The sequence below is a fragment of the Oncorhynchus nerka genome, linkage group LG21 (assembly GCF_034236695.1).
Source record: "Oncorhynchus nerka isolate Pitt River linkage group LG21, Oner_Uvic_2.0, whole genome shotgun sequence".
NCBI classification, from domain to species: Eukaryota; Metazoa; Chordata; class Actinopteri; order Salmoniformes; family Salmonidae; genus Oncorhynchus; species Oncorhynchus nerka.
The window spans coordinates 18,753,432-18,777,025 of NC_088416.1; the positions used below are offsets into that span (position 1 = coordinate 18,753,432).

General features: G+C 44.9%; 1 pseudogene; it reads right to left on the minus strand.

Annotated features, from left to right (window-relative positions):
• Nucleotides 1-1,642: 1,642 nt before the first annotated feature.
• LOC135563644 (aquaporin-5-like) lies at nt 1,643-6,143 on the minus strand (annotated as a pseudogene).
• Between the last annotated feature and the right edge of the window lie 17,451 nt (nt 6,144-23,594).

Sequence of the window (23,594 nt, forward strand, 5' to 3'; positions counted from 1 at the left end):
CAATACTCTTACACAAATGCTTGTTTAGCTATGGTTGAAAAGCATATTTTGAAAATCTGAGATGACAGTGTTGTTAACAAAAGGCTAAGCTTGAGAGCCAATATTTTCATGAATAGTTAACGTTGCGTTATGCTAATGAGCTTGAGGCTATATATACCCGGATACGGGATTGCTCGTAGCAAGAGGTTAAATATGTATTACAGGACAAACCCCATGATAGTGTTATATAAAAACAGATTTCATAGTGATCTGTCCCATAATGTGAATGACTACACAGCTGGTACCCCTACTTTAACAGACCTGAATGAAATCACCTTGGACACTCATTAACATTTCTAGGCTTTGGTCTGAATATAAATTATCTGCTTCTATAGATGGTTCAACACCTCCGAGGTACAAAGATGCACAAAATGAAGTCAAACGGACAAACAACATGATTGTGAAGAACCTGAGATGGTTCTTAAATGTATCAGAACTAGCCGGAAAGGAAAAAAACAGTGGACAAATACAAAAGAGAGGGGAGAGCTGTCTCCCAGAAAATATAGCAGAATATATTATTATAGCTTAATTGTAGATATCGGATAATGGTTTGTGGTTCACTGGTCAACTGTGGTCAATGGTTGGAGAATGGTTAGAAAATGACTTCCATCTCTACTACTCCACGGTGTGTTCCAAGGTTTGTTTGGGTCCTTCGGAAACAGTTCTTTAAACTCTGGAAACCAGTACCCCAGGGCAACCCCATCGTGGGTGGAGCACGAGATCATGTGGTAGGCCAGCTAGTAACGCACACGGCCCCACCCAATACACCTGCAGAGGAGAGAGATACATACAGTAGGTCAATTTTGTGAGTAGATTTGAATGTGTGGACTCTTTGGTGCAATGTTAGTTTATAGCATCAATATACTTTTGTAATATGTTTGAATATTTTCATGCAGCTCTCACACACTATCATGTGAATGATTACACAGCTGGTACCCCAACTTTAACAGACCTGAATGAAATCACCTTGGACACTCATTAACATTTCTAGGCTTTGGTCTGAAGACGGTTCAGCAAATGAAGTTAAACTGACAAACAACATGATTGTGAAGAACCTGAGATGGTGAATACGTGTGTTGGTCAGTTCTGAAATATCACAGAACTATCCAGAAAGGAGACGAGTCAGTACATTCAGGAAAAGAGAGGAGAGAGCAGTCTCCCAGAGAATACAGCAGAGTATATTTTCCCAGCAACATTGAAGATGTGCATGAATACTGAAGATGTGTACAAATGTTGAGTTTCTTACATTTACATTTAAGTCATTTAGCAGACGCTCTTATCCAGAGCGACTTACAAATTGGTGCTTTCACCTTATGACATCCAGTGGAACAGCCACTTTACAATAGTGCATCTAGGTCTTTTAAGGGGGTGAGAAGGATTACTTTATCCTATCCTAGGTATTCCTTAAAGAGGTGGGGTTTCAGGTGTCTCCGGAAGGTGGTGATTGACTCCGCTGTCCTGGCGTCACTCAGTGGTACTCAATGATGGACCCAGCTAGCACGATCACTTGTGTAAACCAGGGGCAAGTGGTCAGATATCAGAGAATGGTGTGTTGTCACCTTTGCTGAATGGTTAAAGAATGGTAAGAGAACTGCTTCCATCTCTACTCCAACGTGTGTTCCAAGGTGGTGGGCTGTGTGAGTGGATCCTTGGGAAACAGTTCCTTAAACTCAGCCAACCAGTCACCAGGGCAGCCCCATCTTGGGAAGAGCACAAGGTCATGTAGTAGGCCAGCTAGTAACGCCCCCACAAACAGCCCCACCCAATACACCTGCAGAGAGAGATACTTTTTTGTAAGTAGATTTGTATGTGTGCACTGTTGTGTGATCTTAGTAAACAGCGTCAATATACTTTTGTAATTTCATGCAGCACAATGAGAGATAGTCAGCTTGTGTTTGGCCAGACTCACCCAATGGTTATTATCTAGCTGGATTCAAGCCACAGCCAGTGTACCATATCTGGTCAGAGGTAGAAGGTAAAGAGAGCGAGAGTGTGAGGGGCATGAAATCAAAAGATAAGTCATAGGACAAATGAAAAGATCTACAAAATGTTTTAATTGGCAAAATCCATCAAATTACCCTTATAAACTCTATTATGGTCAGACAGAATTAGAACTAACACAAATAGGATCTGGCATCTTCCTTACCGCTACTAGATTTCCCAAAGTGACAGACAAGCCTGCCACTACAGGACCCAGGAGGTGGGTCTACCAGCTGAAAGGTGATGGCTGTTTCCACTGAGAAGGCTTGGCATGGGTGGACACCCAAGGCTACCTGGAAAAAGAAACATTTTACAGATATCAGACCTGTACTCATTGAGTAATCTTTTTTTATTTTTATTAACAACCATAATCAATTAAGCCCACACAAAAATACAAAGATATTATTGGCAAAACATTTCTAATAATGACTTTTCGGAAGCTATAATAACACAGAAACACAATACTTCACTATAACCTGGAATCAAATAAAAATGAATTAGACGTGACTCACCTTGTTCAGCCCCAGATGCGCTCTGAGCGGGGCAGGCACCATTCCCATGAGAAGGGCACAGGCACAGAAAGCACCCCACTTAGAGGACAGCTCTCCAGGGGCTCACCCTCAGTCCTGCAGCCAGAGTCAGGGTCACAGCCGGGTTCAAGTGGACCCCTCCTCCAGAGGTAGCAGGACCCACGCACACAGTCACCAAATCCACAGAGGCCCCAAACGCCAGGGCCACATGCAGGGGGTCAGGGTGGCACTCGGAGAGGGGCTGGGCGTCCGAATGAAAGGATGGGTCTGACTCGGAAGACAAGGCATGGAGTTGATGATCACTGGTGGGACTGGAGAGGCTCCCATCCCAGGCTGGAAGCTGGGGCCATAGCACCACCGAGGCCAGACTGGCGAAGAGGAAGATGGCAATGCCCACAAATTCACACAGGAGGTCCCAGAGGAAGGAGAGTGTCCAAACGTTTTTCAGAACCAGCACCAGACTGGAAAGGACTTGCATGATGGATGAATGAATCCCTGTTTCTCTGTTGTCCTGTTTCTCTGTTTGTTTGTTGCTCTGCCATGAAACACATCCAGGAGTCAGCAGCAGCAGAACCAAACAACCACAAGGGACTGCAATGGGAACCTACACCTACCGCTGTGTCACGCATAAATCAGAAAGGCGGTCTCTTTCTTTTCCCGCTGAGATTATTCACCTGTCCCCTCAGTATACTGCTTGTATTGTGATGTGTACTGTAGGTGGGTAAGGCTGGAGGGGAGGTGAGGAGGCTTACATTAGCTTAGCCAATGCATATTTTGGCTTTCTGCTTTTCCATACTCTCATCTCAGATGGCTGCCGGTAAATGTCGAGTGGTGTCTTCTTTCCGGGGGGCCATAGATTTACCCATAGGTAATGAGGGGCCACTAGCTAGGGGCCGCTAGCTTCTGGTCTCTCTTTGCAGCTGGGGGTCTCCCCTCTTCAACCAGAGTTTAGGATCAATTTATGTCATTTTAAATAAACTGATCAAGATACTGTATATTCTGTCCACCCCAAAACAAGCCAAATACAGCATTTTAAGCCAGCGTAGTTGGTAAAGGGTGCCAAGAGAGGGAGCTCTCTCATCACAGAAAGTGGCCAGGGAAGTTTTACTGTAACAGGGTGACTAAGAGAGGGTGGGGGGAATTAAAAACGACCACAGTAAAGCATGTAAAGGTCAGTTAGGGCCAATGGCAGTACAGTTATACTGAGATTCCCCTGCAGAGATAGCTTCCTACCAAGGTCATGGAAATTGATATAGTAGCTGAGACAGGTTGAGGAAGGACAGGGATAACTGTGTAAAATATGGTAAGGCGAGATTGTGTTTCAACAAAATGTGGGGGATGAATGTAGATGACAGGGAATGTCATAGTAGAAGACTACAGAATGAGCCTTTAGACTACAAAGTATAAGTTGGTGTGTGTGTGTGTGTTAATTAACAAGGGGAAGCTATTGAGGCATGCATATATGAAAGGGTCTTCATATAAAAACATGAGGTGGGCATCTTCAAAAGTTAGCCGGCAGTCTTTTCTTCCTTATAATTAGAACAAAATTTAAGAATGGCTAGGTGGGATTCATTGTACCCTACTGTGAAGATACTGAGCAATGAAATACAGTATGTAGATGAATTGAGTTAGTGTAGAATCTGCTATCCTTCAGTTATTAATCATTTCTCCATCATCTATACCGATTCCTGCCTCCTTGTCTCCCCATTCTCTTGCTTTCCTGTCTTAGTTCCTTAGTTTCGACCAGACGTCATCGCGCACATGCACTGCCACTGAGTTCATCTCTTTTTTTACCGATGCAGATCTTTTCAGCTTGTTCAGTCAAACGACTGAATCAGACAGAATTATAACAGGCAATATCTGCTCTACTCTGTTCAGAATCACTGGAAGAAGCAGATAAGGCGATCCAATTTCGGACCCCTGGACCAGGCAATTCATCAATATAAGGAACAAAAACATTTCCGCTAATATCGACCTGCCTCTTGCCGCCTCAAACTATCTGCCTCCTGTGTCTGCATCTGGGTCTCGCCCCGTGTAGTTATAGTACGAACTGGCGATGACAGACCCAGCAGCCTCGGACCAGCTCCACAACACTGTGTCCATGCACAGAGTCACTATTGGAAGACATGAGGAGCTTCTTCTGAACCTAATGGAGGGGTTCCATTCACTCGCGGAATGCCATGACCAGGGGTTCAAGATGTTACTGGAGTAATTCGGTGGATTTTGTCACAGGCAGCATGCCACAACAGAGACTTCCCAGTCGCTCAGTAACTCCCCTACCAGTGGTGGGTTTGTACAGCTTACCCCGGATCCCAGAGAACCCCACTTACCTCCTCTGGAGTGATATTCCGGGGATCCTGGAATCTACCTGCGTTTCTTTCTCAGTGCCCTGTCATTTTTGAGCTGCAGCCATCTTCGTTCCCTTCGGATCGGTCGCAGATAGCGTATCTGATAATGCAAATGGACGGAAGGGCGCTCTCCTGGGCTATGTAAGTTTGGGAGCAACAATCTGCCATTTTTCGTCATCTTGAAGATTTCATGGCGGAGGTGAGGAAGGTGTTCGATTCTACGGTATCCAGGAGAGAGGCGGCCCGAAAACTACTTCCATTACGTCAAGGCTCCCGTAGCGTGGCAGACTACACAGTAGGTTTTCGCACGTTGGCCGCAGAGAGTACCTATTCAATACCTTCCTTCACGGATTGTCAGAGGAGAAAAAAGATGAGCTTGCAACTCGGGAATTACCTTTAGACCTTGATTCCCTCATTGTCTATGGGAACACAGGAGGGAGAGGGGGTCTGTTCTCGGTCACACACGGTCCTTCGCTGTTGCTTGCGCCCCTCCCGAAGAAACCCAGAAGTCCCCGACGTCTGGATTTCCGAGAGGAGCCGATGGGGGACTCGTGTACTCCGGAGCGTATGGAACAGAGCAGAGCTAGATTATCGCATAAGGACAGTTCACGAAGGCTAAGCTCCAACTGTTGTCTGTATTGTGGTGCCACAGGGCATTACACAGCCACCTGCCCAGTAAAGAGACCAGGCTCCCTAGTGGTTAGAGCGTTGGACTAGTAACCGGAAGGTTGCGAGTTCAAACCCCCGAGCTGACAAGGTACAAATCTGTCGTTCTGCCCCTGAACAGGCAGTTAACCCACTGTTCCCAGGCCGTCATTGAAAATAAGAATGTGTTCTTAACTGACTTGCCTGGTTAAATAAAGGTTAAAAAAAATATATTAAAAAAAATTAGGAACGAGTACACTGGGGCCCCAGACTGGGAGTTCTCTAACTAGCTCAGCGACTAGTATCTGAGTTAGGTACAGTATCCCCACTCAACTCCTCTCCGTTCCCATGAACGGAGCTCTGGACGGCCGCTCCATTGGCAGGGTCATGCACAGCACAGTTCCCCTTAATCTGCGGGTATCTGGCAATCACAGTGAGTCAATTCAGTTTCCCCTCATTGAATCTCCCCACGTTCCTGATGTTTTGGGATTTTCTTGGCTCCATTCAGCACAACCCTGATATTGACTGGACAATGGGTTCAATTCTGGGTTGGAGCCCATTCTGTCACTCACGTTGCCTTAACTTCCTTGCGTCGAGCCATCCCGGATCCGGTATCGTGACTACAGCCTCAAGCTCATTACCATAACGCAACGTTAACTATTCATGAAAATCGCAAATGAAATGAAATTAATCTATTTGCTCTCAAGCTTAGCCTTTTGTTAACAACACTGTCATCTCAGATTTTCAAAATATGCTTTTGAACCATAGCTAAACAAGCATTTGTGTAAGAGTATTGATAGCCTAGCATACGATTATGCCTGTCTTTCAGCATGCAACATTTTCACAAAAAACAGAAAAGGATTCAAATAAAATCATTTACCTTTGAAGAACTTCAGATGTTTTCAATGAGGAGACTCTCAGTTAGATAGCAAATGTTCAGTTTTTACAAAAAAATATTATTTGTGTCGACTAATCGCTCCGTTTTGTTCATCACGTTTGGGTAAAAAAATTAAAAATAAAAAATAAAGTCATTAAAACGCGAACTTTTTTCCAAATTAACTCCATAATATCGACAGAAACATGGCAAACCGATGTTTAGAATCAATCCTCAAGGTGTTTTTCACATATCTATCGACGATAAAATCATTCGTGGCAGTTGACTTTCTCTTCTGAAGAAATGGAACGCGCATGGACCTACAGATTACGGCAATAATTTCGACACAGGACACCGGGCGGGACACCAGGTAAATGTAGTCTCTTATGGTCAATCTTCCAATGATATGCCTACAAACTCGTCACAATGCTGCAGACACCTTGGAGAAACGACACAAAGGGCAGGCTCATTCCTGGCGCATTGACAGCCATATAAGGAGACATTGGAACACAGCGCCTTCAGAATCTGGGGCATTTCCAGTATGAAACTTCATCTTGGTTTCGCCTGTAGCATTAGTTCTGGGGCACTCACAGATAATATCTTTGCAGTTTTGGAAACGTCAGAGTTTTGTCTTTCCAAGGCTGTCAATTCCATGCATAGTCGAGCATCTTTTCGTGACAAAATATTGCGCTTAAAACGGGCACGTCTTTTTATCCAATAATGACATAGCGCACATCATCCCTACGATTGTGCTATTGACCTCTTGACCTCTTGCCGAACCAACAGTTCCACAAACGATGCAATCTCTATTGCACTCCACACTGCCCTTTCACATCTGGACAAAAGGAACATCTATGTGAGAATGCTATTCACTGACTACAGCTCAGCGTTCAACACCATGGTGCCCTCAAAGCTCATCACTAAGCTAAGGACCCTGGGACTAAACACCTCCCTCTGCAACTGGATCCTGGACTTTGTGACAGGCCGTCCCCAGGTGGTAAGGGTAAGTAACAACACATCCACCAATGCTGATCCTCAACACGGGGGCCCCACGGGGGTGCGTGCACAGTGCCCTCCTGTACTCCCTGTTCACTCATGACTGCACACCATCATTAAGTTTGCTGATGACACAACAGGCCTAATCCCCGACAACGATGAGACAGCCTATAGGGAGATGGTCAGAGGCCTGTGGTGCAAGGAGAACAACCTCTCCCTCAACGTGATCAATACAAAGGAGATGATTATAGACTACAGGAAAAGGAGGACCGAGCACGCCCCCGTTCTCATCGACGGGGCTGTAGTGGAGCAGGTTGAGAGCTTCAAGTTCCTTGGCGTCCACATCACCAACAAAGTAACATGGTCCAAGCACACCAAGACAGTCGTGAAGAGGGCATGACAAAACCTATTTCCCCTCAGGAGACTGAAAATATTTGGCATGGGTCCTCAGATCCTTAAAAGGTTTTACAACTGCACCGTCGAGAGCATCCTGACGGGTTGCATCACTGCCTGGTATGGAAACCGCTCGGCCTCCGACCGCAAGGCACTATAGAAGGTAGTGCGTACTGCCCAGTACATCACCAGGGGCAAAGCTTCCTGCCATCCAGGACCTCTATACCAGGCAGTGTCAGAGGAAGGCCCTAAAAATTGTCAAGACTCCAGCCACTGTCACGAGTGGCGCTCGGCGGTCGTCATCACCGGCCTATTAGCTGCCACTGATTGTCTTTCCTCCCCCTCCTTGTATGTTTATTGGTAGCACCTGTTTAGGTATGATTAGTTTGTCTTTATTAGACAGCCGGCCCGCCTGGTTGTTGTGCGGGATTATTTCAGTGTAACCTTCGGCTCTGTTGTAGAGGTACGTGTTAGTGCCTGGTCGTGACTTTTCCGTTGTACATTTTCATTCCCTGTGTTTGGGGTCGTTACTATTGTGAGTACCCTGTGGTGCGTTGGTGCAATTAAAGACGCACAGCATTGCACTCTCTGTCTCCTGCGTCTGACTCCACACCCACGACACCCGCAGCATTACAGCCACCTTAGTCATAGACTGTACTCTCTGCTACCGCAGAGCACATTGACTCTGTACTGGTACCCCATTTATTTTTCCCCGATTCTGTTAATTACTGCTGCTCTTTAAATATTTGGTATTCTTATCTCTTACTTAAAAAAAATGTGTTTTCTTAAAACTGCATTGTTGGATTAAGGGCTTGTATGTAAGCATTTCACTGTAAAGTCTACACCTGTTCTATTTGGCGCATGTGACAAATACAATTTGATTTGATTTGGTGAAATGCCTGAGCGGTTTCCATCCTCTCCGGCAACTGAGTTAGGAAGAATGCCTGTATATGTGTATTGACTGGGTGTATTGACACCATCTAAAGTGTAATTTATACCATGCTCAAAGGGATATTCAATGTTCGCTTTTTACATTTTCACCCATCTACCAATACTGTAGGTGCCCTTCTTTGCAAGACATTGGAAAACCTCCCTGGTCTTTGTGGTCGAATCTAGCATGTTTCCCATGCTTGTTCAATGAACCATAAACAATTAATGAACCTGCACCTTTGGAACGTTCGTTAACTTCTTATGGCTTGGGGGTAGTATTTCGACGTCTGGATGAGAACCATGCCCAAAGTAAACTGTCTGTTACTCAGGCCCAGAAGCTAGGATATGCATATGATATATGGTAGATTTGGATATAAACCACTCTAAAGTTTCCAAAACTGTTAGAATAATGTCTGTGAGTATAACAGAACTGATATGGCAGGCAAAAACCAGAGGAAGATCCATCCAGTAAGTGGGATTTTTTTTGATGTGGGTAGTTTTCAATTGAATGCCTATTGAGTATCTAATGGGTTAGGACCCAGATTGCAGCTCCTATGGCTTCCACTAGATGTCAATAGTCTTTAGACATTGTTTCAGGCTTGTTTTCTGAAAAATGTAGAAGAATGAGACCTTTCTGTCAGTGGACTAAGGAAGCTTGCAGTGCTGGTTTGCGCGTGATTTGCACCCTTCGTTGTATTTCCGTTCTATTGAATACGCTATTGTCCGGTTTAAATTTTATTATAGTTCATGTGTCAGTTGTTGAATCTTGTTATGTTCATTCAAATCTTTACAAATTAAGTTTGCTGAAAATAAACGCAGTTGATAGTGAGAGTTTATTTTATGTGTAGGGTACAGAAAAAATTATGTTAAACACTATTATTGCACACAAAGGGAGTCCATGCAACTTATTGTGACTTGTTAAGCAGATTTTTACTCCTGAACTTTTTAGGCTTGCCATAACAAAGTGGTTGAATACTTATTGACTCAAGACATTTCAGCTTGAAATGTTTTATCAATTTGTAAACATTTAGAAAAACATAATTCCGCTTTGACATTATGGGGTATTATGTGTAGGTCAGTGACAAAAAAATCTCAATTTAATACATCTTGAATTCAGGCTGTAACACAACAAAATGTGGAACAAGTCAAATGGTGTGAATACTTTCTGAAGGAACCGTAAACATCAAATAGGCTGATATTTATTCCTGACCAGCGTTGTCACTAGTGTATGAATGCCCATTCCTGCCACCCATTGTTTAAAATATAAACGTCAATACTCTCTCAAAATGTCGAGGTGGGAGGTTATTCTCATGGGGCCCAGAGTTTTTCCTGATCTGGTAGGCTAAAACTCTGGACCCTAGTAATAAATCAATGGTGAAATGTTTTTACATGGGCTATGACGGGCCCAGATATATTCTAATCAGGTCATATGGTTTCTATAATTCAACACCCAGCAATAGTTTTAAGTCCTGTTGAGCTGACATATATTTTGAATTGTTTATCTATGGTTTTAGTCATCAATCTAGCAAGAGGGCAATATTGTATTAATCCTAACTCAGTTGCTGGAGTGGAAGGAAAGCCCTCAGGGATTTCACCATGAGGCCAATGGGAACTTTGAAGGCCATGATCGTCACGCCCTGGCCATAGAGAGGCTTTTTTCTCTCTCTATTTTGGTTAGGCTAGGGTGTGACTAGGGTGGGCATTCTAGTTTCTTTATTTCTATGTTTTCTATTTTTAGTTTTTGGCCGAGTGTGGTTCCCAATCAGAGGCAGCTGTCTATCATTGTCTCTGATTGGGAATCATACTTAGGCAGCCTTTTTTCCCACCTGTGTTTTGTGGATAGTTGTTTTCTGTATAGTTTATTTGCCTTACAGAACTGTTCGTTTTCCACTTTGTTATTTTATTTATGAGTAATAAAGAATTATGAACACTTACCATGCTGCGCTTTGGTCCATGCCGTCCGACGAGAGCCGTAACAATGATAGAATAAAACTGAGGATGGATCAACAACACTGTAGTTACTTCAAAAAACTAATCTACATGACATAGTGAAAAGAGTGAAGTCAAAACATGCATCCTGTTTGCAATAAGGCACTGAAGTAAAACTGCAAAAAATGTGACAAAGAAATGTACTTTCCCTGAATACAAAGTGTTATGTTTGGGGCAAATCCAACACAACACATCACTGAGTACCACTCTTTATATTTTCAAGCATAGTGGTGGCTGCATCATGTTATGGGTATGCTTGTCATCCGCAAGGACTAGGAAGTATTTTAGGATAAAAATAAACGGAATAGAGCACAGACACTGGGAGATAAATTCACCTTTCAGCAGGACAATAACGTAAAATACAAAGTCAAATACACACTGGAGTTGCTTACCAAGATGATAGTGAATGTTCCTGCAATGTTCCCTCCTCCTGTGATTGGAGCATCCCCTAAAATACTGTCTCTTTCATTGCAGTTCACGCCCTCTGCCACCTATATAAGCTGGGGTGAACATCTGTGAGGGCAGTTTGGGGAGCGGGAGTGTGCTGGAGTACAAGCTGGCAGGCAAAACTACAAAGGTCTGAGCAGGGGAGCTCTGGCTGGAGCTAGCTCATAGTGGCATCCGTCCTAAACATAGCTCACCCTGTGTTCAGGGTTGCAGGTTATCGTTTGTAGTTCTTGCTACAAGCACCACTCCCTGTGCTCCCCCGTACTTGTGATGATGGTGGCTTCACTATGTAGATTTGTCATGAAATCTACTATGTAGATTTGTCAATGACCATGTAAGTTATTGCTTTAAAAGGGAGAGTAATGTGATTGTAGTCTTATTTATGATTGTCGGACTAGTTATTTTTAGATTTTTTTGCACATTTATGAACAATAAATAGATTGGATATATATATTTATATATACAATATACACACACACCTAATTTACATAAGTATTCCGACCATTTACTAATGGACTCGAATTTGAGCTCAGGTGCATCCTGTTTCCAATGACCATCCTTGAGATGTTTCTACAACTTGATTGGAGTTCACTTGTGGTAAATTCAGTTGATTGGACATCATTTGGAAAGGCAGACACCTGTCTATATAAGGTCCCACAGTTGACCGTGAATGTCAGAGCAAAACCTAAGCCATGAGGTTGAAGGAATTGACCGTAGAGCTCCAAGACAGGATTGTGTCGAGGCACACATCTGGGGAAAGGTACCAAAACATGTCTGTAGCATTGAAGGTCCCCAAGAACAAAGTGGCCTCCATCCATTTTAAACGGAAGAAGTTTGGAATCACCTAGACCCTTCCTAGAGCTAAGTACAAATAGATCCCTGATGAAAACCGGCTCCAGAGCGCTCAGGACCTCAGACTGGGGCGAAAGTTCACATTCCAACAGGGCAATGACCCTAAGCACCCAGCCAGACAATGCAGGAGCGGCTTCGGGACAGGTCTCTGTACTCCCCAAATACAGGTGTGTCAAGCTTACAGTGGGGCAAAAAAGTATTTAGTCAGCCACCAATTGTGCATGTTCTCCCACTTAAAAAGATGAGAGAGGCCTGTAATTTTCATCATAGGTACACTTCAACTATGACAGTCAAAATGTGAGAAAAAAAATCCAGAAAATCACATTGTAGGATTTTTAATGAATTTATTTGCAAATTATGGTGGAAAATAAGTATTTGGTCACCTACAAACAAACAAGATTTCTGGCTCTCACAGACCTTCTTCTTTAATAGGCTCCTCTGTCCTCCACTCGTTACCTGTATTAATGGCACCTGTTTGAACTTGTTATCAGTATAAAATACCCCTGTCCTCAACCTCAAACAGTCACACTCCAAACTCCACTATAGCCAAGACCAAAGAGCTGTCAAAGGACACCAGAAACAAAATTGTAGACCTGCACCAGGCTGGGAAGACTGAATCTGCAATAGGTACGCAGCTGGGTTTAAAGAAATCAACTGTGGGAGCAATTATTAGGAAATGGAAGACATACAAGACCACTGATAATCTCCCTCGATCTGGGGCTCCACGCAAGATCTTACCCCGTGGGGTCAAAATGATCACGAGAACAGTGAGCAAAAATCCCAGAACCACACGGGGGGACCTAGTGAATGACCTGCAGAGAGCTGGGACCAAAGTAACAAAGCCTACCATCAGTAACACACTACGCCGCTAGGGACTCAAATCCTGCAGTGCCAGATGTGTCCCCCTGCTTAAGCCAGTACATGTCCAGGCCTGTCTGAAGTTTGCTAGAGAGCATTTGGATGATCCAGAAGAAGATTGGGAGAATGTCATATGGTCAGATGAAACCAAAATATAACTTTTTGGTAAAAACTCAACTTGTTGTGTTTGGAGGACAAAGAATGCTGAGTTGCATCCAAAGAACACCATACCTACTGTGAAGCATGGGGTGGAAACATGTTTTGGGGCTGTTTTTCTGCAAAGGGACCAGGACGACTGATCCGTGTAAAGGAAAGAATGAATGGGGGCATGTATCGTGAGATTTTGAGTGAAAACCTCCTTCCATCAGCAAGGGCATTGAAGATGAAATGTGGCTGGGTCTTTCAGCATGACAATGATCCCAAACACACCTTACGGGCAACGAAGGAGTGACTTCGTAAGAAGCATTTCAAGGTCCTGGAGTGGCCTAGCCAGTCTCCAGATCTCAAGCCCATAGAAAATCTTTGAAGGGAGTTGAAAGTCTGTGTTGCCCAGCAACAGCCCCAAAACATCACTGCTCTAGAGGAGATCTGCATGGAGGAATGGGCCAAAATACCAGCGACAGTGTGTGAAAAACTTGTGAAGACTTACAGAAAACGTTTGACCTCTGTCATTGCCAACAAAGGGTATATAACAAAGTATTGAGATAAACTTCTATTATTGACCAAATACTTATTTTCCACTGTAATTTGCAAATAAATTCATTATAAATCCTACAATCTGATTTTCTGGATTTTTTTCTCTCATTTTGTCTGACATAGTTGAAGTGTACATATGATGAAAATTACAGGCCTTTCTCATCTTTTTAAGTGGGAGAACTTGCACAATTGGTGGCTGACTAAATACTATTTTGCCCCACTGTATAGCGTCATACCCAAGAAGATTGTGTGTAGATTGATGAGGAAAAAAAGCTATTTAATACATTTTACAACAAGGTTGTAAACTAACAATGTGGAAAAAGTCAAGGGGAATACTTTCCGAAGGCACTGTAGCGGTGTAGGAGTCCACCTTGGAGCCCTTCAAACAATCACAATAATTTCATTGATACAGGCCTAGTTCGGGGCCCCTGGTCTGTTTATGCCAAATGCAAACGGCTTGTAAATTGTGATCAGTCCCAATGACCCCTGTTCCAATGTGCGCTTTTTGGTCTGATCGTCTCTGACTACTGAGTCACAGGTTTGCATCTCAAATGACACCCTATATAGTGTACTCCATTTGACCAGAGCCCATTGGTCACTCCTACCTTTGACCAAGGGCTAAGGGTGCCATTTGCGACGCATCCAACATCATGTAGCAGCTAAGTTGTATTTTGGTGATGGCTTTATGACCTTGGCAGCAGAGTCAGAAGTCGTAATGCACACTGCCAGAACCATTTGAAGAAGGAAATGGTCAGACCTAAGCGGAGCTTTTATTATTGAGCTTCTCTGGCTGTTTTATTGCAGTTTAAATAATCTAATGAAGGAATCATAAACACTTTATTGCACGACTGGAAAGCTTTTTTTGAAAGGGCCTCTGTGCTGTAGTAAGCCCATCATAAATGTGGTAAAATGTCAATGTGGTTTCATGGACTTGTTTTCATGCAATGTTTGGTACACTGAACAATCATTGAAATCATTAGCTATGCGTCAGTCATGTACCCTTGATATTATCAATATGGAAACAAGGGATGGAAATGGATGACTGCTTAAAGTGTTAGTTTTCTTAGTCCTTTTCTTTTCTAATGTAATCAGATGTCTTTCAGACAGCCAGTAAACCAGCTTAAAAGGACACGTTGAACAGCATGCCTTTAAAGATTATTTTCACTAGAGGGCAACGTTGTTTCTTTGAAACAGACCAGCTCAGTCAGATGTACTGTAGTAGTATTCACCAAAACTTGTCCCGGGGGAACTACAGTAAGCAGGCTTATGCTCATCCACTCATCAGGTCCTCTCTCAAAATACAACGTAGTTCATTAATCTGTTCAGTGCTTTGATATAGTTGTAACGGCTTTCTTGTGGAGAAGGAGAAGCGGACCAAAATGCAGCGTGGTGGTTACTCATGTTCTTTAATGAAAAAATGAACTATACATGAAATAACTTAAATATACAAAACAACAAACGGAACGTGAAAACCTATACAGCCTATCTTGTGACAACAAACACTGAGACAGGAACAAGGACACTAAGGACACTCAAAGAATATGGCTGCCTAAATATGGTTCCCAATCAGAGACAACGATACACACCTGCCTCTGATTGAGGCAGGTGTGTAAGAATTTGTTCTTAACTGACTTGCCTAGTAAAATAAAGGTAAAATAAAAAATAAATTGAGAACCACTCCAGACAGCCATAGACTTTGCTAGATAACCCCACGAAGCCACACACCCAACACCCCACAAAACCCCAAGACAAAACACACCACAATAAACCCATGTCACACCCTGGCCTGACCAAATAAATGAAGACAAACACAATATATTATGACCAGGGCGTGACAATAGTGCTCCAGGTTTGCTTTGCAAATAAGCAGTGCTAAAAACATGACATCCCTCTCCTACTGTAAGTCTGCACGTAATTGATATCACCTTGGTAACATCTGCACTCGTTTAAAACAGCTTCATTGCCCCCACCAACACGTTAAAACAGCTTCATTGCCCCCACCAACACGAAGCAGTGAGCCTAATCAAACAACTCAGGATATCCATGATCTTGTTTAAGTGTACATGTCAATTTATAAAGATGACATGAAAAGCCAATTAATTGCACAATGTGTTAGTTCACATTTCTGACATGTTACTTACTATACAAGAGTGGGGAATAGAGATTGAGACAGGAAGAATCCAAGAGAGGCAGGCTGTTGAATAGAGAAAAGGCAGTGGTCCAGCGGAACACCAACACCAACAACCTCATGGCGCCTCACATACTATTGTATTCTGACATGACATTGAAATAAGAGCTGATGGGGGGAGAAGCTTATGTTGGCAGGCAAGTGGCATGTGATCGAGGCTCGAGGCGCCAGGCTCCAAGGTCTCCTGTTTGTCCGGCTCTGGGATGATTAGTGATAGCCAGGAGTGCTCACTGGAACCTAATAGCTGAATAAATAGTAGTGTCGCTAAGGGGTGTTGTTCAACTGGTCAATTGCTTGATAAAGAGTGATTCCCATGGCTAAATGGTAGACGGTGATCATCAGCAGGAGCCCTAGAGAGGTTTTACAGTGAACTGTGGCAGACTATTAGGGCTTCTATCAGTCACTCCTCTCCATTCAGTTGCTTTAGTTACAGGGGCTGTGCTTGTCTTTGCTATCTATAAAATCCCTGATTTGGAACAGAGTGCTCAATAGTTCTTGAATAATACATCAAATCAAAATCAAATCAAATCAAATGTATTTATATCGCCCTTCTTACATCTGCTGATATATCAAAGTGCTGTACAGAAACCCAGCCTAAAACCCCAAACAGCAAGCAATGCAGGTGTAGAAGCACGGTGGCTAGGAAAAACTCTCTAGAAAGGCCAAAACCTAGGAAGAAACCTAGAGAGGAACCAGGGTACAGTTTTTTCAAACTGTTCAAAACACTTACGTTCAATTTGCATGAGCTAAATACGGTCTGAAATTTCCAACTTAAATGGACATTTTCAGCACCAGAAGAACCGTTATGTCCGTATTTGTAAAATGTCATATTCATCATTAAGACAAAAGTAGATACATTTGCACAATTATTCACAAGTATTCTGGTAGCCTTTGTCAAAATTGACATGTAACATGACAAAGTGATAAAAAAACAAACATTTTTTCACGTTATTCTCTATGGTCAAAAATACTAACCATAACACATCCCATTAACCAACCACAATGTGCTCGCTGAGATACTTTATGGTGATACTTGGAATCCTCGCTGAAGCTTCATATCACCGTGAAGAGTCCAAGTTGAAATACAGTATATGACACATACTCCTTGTCTCATCGTGTTGGACGGATATTCTAAAATGATGGAATATTTAGCTAGACTCTCTCCCCGTAGTATGCTGTACCTGCTGAGTTCCAGGTATGTACTGTATGCATACTATGCAATGATACTCCACTCGAGCCTCGATTTCATTATTATTTCAAGATTGAGGACCTTTCTCTGATGGGGAACCAATAAATGGAGCAGGGACTCAATAAACCGCTCAGCTGGTCTCCAGATTGTTTATACTGGAGAGAGACGTATCTTCACCCTGTCTGTACAGGAGAATAGGTTAGTGTTGGGACACCGGACACAGAGGATACGCCAGTCCAGACCAGTCTTCTAGATCATTCTTCATCATCTGGCTCTTCATGACCAGAATGACATTTAATCAGAAGGGATATTCAGGGCTTATTTCCAAAATGTCCTCTCGAGAGGCTACCTCAAAAAGTGAGGGCTGGAAATTTCAGCCGACCATGTTTATGTGGAAAAACTGGGAGGTGGGACCTTTTTTGACAAAATGCTTTCAGGACTGGACTGGTCATAGCAGTACATTTACCTCCTATGCACAGGGGTGCTCATGGGAATGGAAAATGTCTTTAATCACTGAGTTTGACCTTTTTGACCTGAAGATCACAAATGCATCCAAGCCCTCCCTTTACCCGGCCTCCCTACGGCCTTACAAACTGCAGAGGCCCTGTTTACACACGTTTTCCGGCACTATGGGGTGCCTGAGGATATAGTGTCTGATCGGGGTCCCCAGTTCACATCAAGGGTCTGGAAGGCGTTCATGGAGCGTCTGGGGATCTCGGTTAGTCTTACCTCAGGTTTTAACCCCGAGTGTAATGGGCAGGTGGAGAGAGTTAACCAGGATGTGGGTAGGTTTCTGCGGTCTTATTGCCAGGATCGGCCGGGGGAGTGGGCGAAGTTCGTGCCCTGGGCAGAGATGGCTCAGAACTCGCTACGTCACTCCTCCACTAACCTTACTCCCTTTCAAAGTGTATTAGGGTATCAGCAGGTTCTGGCTCCTTGGCATCAGAGCCAGACCGAGGCCCCTGTGGTGGACAATTGGTTTCGGCACGCTGAGGAGACCTGGGAGGCAGCCCACGTCCACCTTCAGCATGCCATAAGGCGCCAGAAAATTGGCGCAGACTGTCGCCGCAGTGAGGCCCCAGTGTTCGCACCAGGGGACAGGGTCTGGCTCTCGACCCGAAACCTACCCCTTCGCCTGCTCTGCCGGAAGCTGGGTCCGCGGTTTGTGGGGCCGTTTAAAGTCCTGAGGAGAGTGAACGAGGTATGTTATAGGTTACAACTACCCACTCATTACCGTATTAACCCCTCGTTCCATGTGTCTCTCCTCAGGCCGATGGTGGCTGGCCCGCTCCAGGAGGCTGAAGTGCGTAATGTTCCTCCGCCTCCTCTAGACATCGAGGGGGTTCCGGCGTACTCTGTTCGATCCATTTTGGATTCGAGACGTCGGGCGAGGGGCCTTCAGTACCTCGTGGACTGGGAGGGGTACGGGCCGGAGGAGAGATGCTGGGTTCCGGTGGAGGACGTGTTAGATCCTTCCATGTTATCAGAATTCCACCGTCTCCATCCGGATCGCCCTGCACCTCGCCCTCCGGGTCATCCCCGAGGCCGGTGTCGACGCGCAGCTGGACCCGCGCATCAGGGGGGGGGGGGGGGGGGGTACTGTCACGACCATCATTGATCCTTTTTTCATTTTCCATTGGTTTTGTCTTGTCTTCCCACACACCTGTTTTCAATCCCATTCATTACCTGTTGTGTATTTAACCCTTTGTTTCCCCTCATGTCTTTGTCAGAGATTGTTTTATTGTCAGTGTAGTGTGATTGTTGTATAGGTGCGCGTCGGGTCCTCGTACCCCTGTTTGTTTGTTGATGTACATTTAGTGTTATGGAGCATACTCCGTGGACTTTATTAAAAGACTCCATTTGACTCTCCTGCGCCTGACTTCCCTGCCACCTATTACACCTATGCATGACACATAGTTAGTGGCTAGTGATACATGTATTACATAAAGATGCAGTAGATGATATAGAGTACAGTATATACGTATACATATGAGATGAATAATGTAGGGTATGTAAACATTATATTAGGTAGCATTGTTTAAAGTGGCTAGTGATATATTTTACATAATTTCCCATCAATTCCCATTATTAAAGTGGCTGGAGTTGAGTCAGTGTGTTGGCAGCAGCCACTCAATGTTAGTGGTGGCTGTTTAACAGTCTGCTGGCCTTGAGATAGAAGCTGTTTTTCAGTCTCTCGGTCCCAGCTTTGATGCACCTGTACTGACCTCGCCTTCTGGATGATAGCGGGGTGAACAGGCAGTGGCTCGGGTGGTTGCTGTCCTTGATGATCTTTATGGCCTTCCTGTGACATCGGGTGGTGTAGGTGTCCTGGAGGGCAGGTAGTTTGCCCCCGGTGATGCGTTGTGCAGACCTCACTACCCTCTGGAGAGCCTTACGGTTGTGGGCGGAGCAGTTGCCGTACCAGGCAGTGATACAGCCCGCCAGGATGCTCTCGATTGTGCATCTGTAGAAGTTTGTGAGTGCTTTTGGTGACAAGCCGAATTTCTTCAGCCTCCTGAGGTTGAAGAGGCGCTGCTGCGCCTTCTTCACGACGCTGTCAGTGTGAGTGGACCAATTCAGTTTGTCTGTGATGTGTACGCCGAGGAACTTAAAACTTACTACCCTCTCCACTACTGTTCCATCAATGTGGATAGGGGGGTGTTCCCTCTGCTGTTTCCTGAAGTCCACAATCATCTGCTTAGTTTTGTTGACGTTGAGTGTGAGGTTATTTTCCTGACACCACACTCCGAGGGCCCTCACCTCCTCCCTGTAGGCCGTCTCGTCGTTGTTGGTAATCAAGCCTACCACTGTTGTGTCGTCCGCAAACTTGATGATTGAGCTGTAGTCGATGAACAGCATTCTCACATAGGTATTCCTCTTGTCCAGATGGGTTAGGGCAGTGTGCAGTGTGGTTGAGATTGCATCGTCTGTGGACCTATTTGGGCGTTAAGCGAATTGGAGTGGGTCTAGGGTGTCAGGTAGGGTGGAGGTGATATGGTCCTTGACTAGTCTCTCAAAGCACTTCATGATGACGGAAGTGAGTGCTACAGGCGGTAGTCGTTTAGCTCAGTTACCTTAGCTTTCTTGGGAACAGGAACAATGGTGGCCCTCTTGAAGCATGTGGGAACAACAGACTGGGATAGGGATTGATTGAATATGTCCGTAAACACACCAGCCAGCTGGTCTGCGCATGCTCTGAGGGCGCGGCTGGGGATGCCGTCTGGGCCTGCAGCCTTGCAAGGGTTGACACGTTTAAATGTTTTCCTCACGTCGGCTGCAGTGAAGGAGAGTCCGCATGTTTTAGTTGCGGGCCATGTCAGTGGCACTGTATTGTCCTCAAAGCGGGCAAAAAAAGTTATTTAGTCTGCCTGGGAGCAAGACATCCTGGTCCGTGACTGGGCTGGTTTTCTTTTTGTAATCCGTGATTGACTGTAGACCCTGCCACATACCTCTTGTGTCTGAGCCGTTGAATTGAGATTCTACTTTGTCTCTATACTGACGCTTAGCTTGTTTGATTGCCTTGCGGAGGGAATAGTTACACTATTTGTATTCGGTTATGTTTCCGGTCACCTTGCCCTGATTAAAAGCAGTGGTTCGGGCTTTCAGTTTAAAAAAATAAATAATAATAATTTTATTTCACCTTTATTTAACCAGGTAGGCTAGTTGAGAACAAGTTCTCATTTGCAACTGCGACCTGGCCAAGATAAAGCATAGCAGTGTGAACAGACAACACAGAGTTACACATGGAGTAAACAATTAACAAGTCAATAACACAGTAGAAAAAAGGGTAGTCTATATACATTGTGTGCAAAAGGCATGAGAAGGTAGGCGAATAATTACAATTATGCAGATTAACACTGGAGTGATAAATGATCAGATGGTTATGTACAGGTAGAGATATTGGTGTGCAAAAGAGCAGAAAAGTAAATAAATAAAAACAGTATGGGGATGAGGTAGGTGAAAATGGGTGGGCTATTTACCAATAGACTATGTACAGCTGCAGCGATCGGTTAGCTGCTCAGATAGCAGTGGTGGGTGGTATAAGGTGCTTTAGTGACAAAACGGATGGCACTGTGATAAACTGCATCCAGTTTGCTGAGTTGAGTGTTGGAAGCAATTTTGTAGATGACATCGTCGAAGTCGAGGATCGGTAGGATAGTCAGTTTGGTGGCGTGAGTGAAGGAGGCTTTGTTGCGGAATAGAAAGCCGACTCTTGATTTGATTTTCGATTGGAGATGTTTGATATGGGTCTGGAAGGAGAGTTTAGTCTAGTCAGACACCTAGGTACTTATAGATGTCCACATATTCAAGGTCGGAACCATCCAGGGTGGTGATGCTGGTCAGCGTGCGGGTGCAGGCAGCGAACGGATGAAAAGCATGCATTTGGTTTTACTAGCGTTTAAGAGCAGTTGGAGGCCACGGAAGGAGTGTTGTATGGCATTGAAGCTCGTTTGGAGGTTAGATAGCACAGTGTCCAAGGACGGGCCGGATGTATATAGAATGGTGTCGTCTGCGTAGAGGTGGATCAGGGAATCGCCCGCAGCATGAGCAACATTGATATATACAGAGAAAAGAGTCGGCCCGAGAATTGAACCCTGTGGCACCCCCATAGAGACTGCCAGAGGACCGGACAGCATGCCCTCAGATTTGACACACTGAACTCTGTCTGCAAAGTAATTGGTGAACCAGACAAGGCAGTCATCCGAAAAACCGAGGCTACTGAGTCTGCCGATAAGAATACGGTGATTGACAGAGTCGAAAGCCTTGGCAAGGTCTATGAAGACGGCTGCACAGTACTGTCTTTTATCGATGGCGGTTATGATATCGTTTAGTACCTTGAGCGTGGCTGAGGTACACCCGTGACTGGCTCGGAAACCAGATTGCACAGCGGAGAAGGTACGGTGGGATTCGAGATGGTCAGTGACCTGTTTGTTGACTTGGCTTTCGAAGACCTTAGATAGGCAGGGCAGGATGGATATAGGTCTGTAACAGTTTGGGTCCAGGGTGTCGCCCCCTTTGAAGAGGGGGATGACTGCGGCCGCTTTCCAATCCTTGGGGATCTCAGACGATATGAAAGAGAGGTTGAACAGGCTGGTAATAGGGGTTGTGACAATGGCGGCGGATAGTTTCAGGAATAGAGGGTCCAGATTGTCAAGCCCAGCTGATTTGTACGGGTCCAGGTTTTGCAGCTCTTTCAGAACATCTGCTATCTGGATTTGGGTAAAGGAGAACCTGGAGAGGCTTGGGCGAGTAGCTGCGGGGGGGGAGCTGTTGGCCGAGGTTGGAGTAGCCAGGCGGAAGGCATGGCCAGCCGTTGAGAAATGCTTGTTGAAGTTTTCGATTTATCGGTGGTGACCGTGTTACCTAGCCTCAGTGCAGTGGGCAGCTGGGAGGAGGTGCTCTTGTTCTCCATGGACTTTACAGTGTCCCAGAACTTTTTGGAGTTGGAGCTACAGGATGCAAATTTCTGCCTGAAGAAGCTGGCCTTAGCTTTCCTGACTGACTGCGTGTATTGGTTCCTGACTTCCCTGAACAGGTGCATATCGCGGGGACTATTATTGCAGTCCGCCACAGGATGTTTTTGTGCTGGTCGAGGGCAGTCAGGTCTGGAGTGAACCAAGGGCTATATCTGTTCTTAGTTCTGCATTTTTTGAACGGAGCATGCTTATCTAAAATGGTGAGGAAGTTACTTTTAAAGAATGACCAGGCATCCTCAACTGACGGGATGAGGTCAATGTCCTTCCAGGATACCCGGGCCAGGTCGATTAGAAAGGCCTGCTCACAGAAGTGTTTTAGGGAGCGTTTGACAGTGATGAGGGGTGGTCGTTTGACTGCGGCTCCGTAGCGGATACAGGCAATGAGGCAGTGATCGCTGAGATCCTGGTTGAAGACAGCGGAGGTGTATTTGGAGGGCCAGTTGGTCAGGATGACGTCTATGAGGGTGCCCTTGTTTACAGAGTTAGGGTTGTACCTGGTGGGTTCCTTGATGATTTGGGTGAGATTGAGGGCATCTAGATTAGATTGTAGGACTGCCGGGGTGTTAAGCATATCCCAGTTTAGGTCACCTAACAGAACAAACTCTGAAGCTAGATGGGGGGCGATCAATTCACAAATGGTGTCCAGGGCACAGCTGGGAGCTGAGGGGGGTCGGTAGCAGGCGGCAACAGTGAGAGACTTATTTCTGGAGAGAGTCATTTTCAAAATTATTAGTTCCAACTGTTTGGGTATGGACCTGGAAAGTATGACATTACTTTGCAGGCTATCTCTGCAGTAGACTGCAACTCCTCCCCCTTTGGCAGTTCTATCTTGACGGAAGATGTTATAGTTGGGTATGGAAATCTCAGAATTTTTGGTGGCCTTCCTGAGCCAGGATTCAGACACGGCAAGGACATCAGGGTTAGCAGAGTGTGCTAGAGCAGTGAGTAAGACAAACTTAGGGAGGAGGGTGCGGCTGAAGGCTATCAAAACTGGTCGCCTAGAGCGTTGGGGACAGAGAATAAAAGGAGCAGATTTCTGGGCATGGTAGAATATATTCAGGGCATAATGCGCAGACAGGGTGCGGGTACAGCGGAGGTAAGCCCAGGCACTGGGTGATGATGAGAGAGGTTGTATCTCTGGACATGCTGGTTGTAATGGGTGA